The sequence below is a fragment of the Camelina sativa genome, chromosome 17 (assembly GCF_000633955.1).
Source record: "Camelina sativa cultivar DH55 chromosome 17, Cs, whole genome shotgun sequence".
NCBI lineage: Eukaryota > Viridiplantae > Streptophyta > Magnoliopsida > Brassicales > Brassicaceae > Camelina > Camelina sativa.
Genome location: NC_025701.1, coordinates 13032374 through 13033261, shown reverse-complemented (window position 1 = coordinate 13033261; position 888 = coordinate 13032374).

The following is an 888-nucleotide window of genomic DNA, read 5'->3' as shown; positions in this document are numbered from 1 at the left end:
TCATAAGGAGCCATCCCAATACTAGCCTGGTAGCTGTTGTTATAAGCAAACTCCACCAAGCTCAAGTGATCTGCCCAATGACCACCCCAATCCAGCACACACATCCTCAATAAATCCTCCAAAATCTGGATCGTCCTCTCTGACTGACCGTCCGTCTGAGGATGATAGGCTGTACTCATATGCACCTTCGTGCCCATCTCTGCCTGAAACGCCCTCCAGAACACCGAAGTGAACTTGGAATCTCTATCAGACACAATACTAGCAGGCACACCGTGCAATCTGACTATCTCCCTCACGTACTTCTTGGCCAAAACCGCTGCTCCATCAGTTTTCTTGATGGCCAGAAAATGCGCGGACTTAGTCAAACGGTCCACAATGACCCAAATAGCATCAAACGTCCTCGACACAGGCAAACCTACCACGAAGTCCATCGTGATCAAATCCCACTTCCACTCTGGAATGGGTAAACTCTGTAATAAACCACCAGGAACCTGATGCTCCGCCTTCACCAGCTGGCAAGTATCACACTTCGCCACCCAGTCAGCTACGTCCTTCTTCATCCCGACCCAGTGATAATACCGCTTGAGGTCACGGTACATCTTGGTCGCTCCTGGATGAATAGAGAACTTGCTCGAATGAGCCTCTCTCAGTATCTCCTGCCTCAAATCCTCACCCTTGGGCACACAGATCCGACCATGCACAAGGATAGTACCATTAGCAGAAACCTGATACTCTGCACCCGCAGCCTTAGAGGCATTCACCAGCCCCTCATCACTCTCCTGAGCTAACCTCACTCTGCTCAACAAATCTGCTCTGTCAACCGCCTCCAAACCCAAAGGTTCTTGTGAGATAGCACACAAACTCAATGCACTAATCTCACCTACCAAC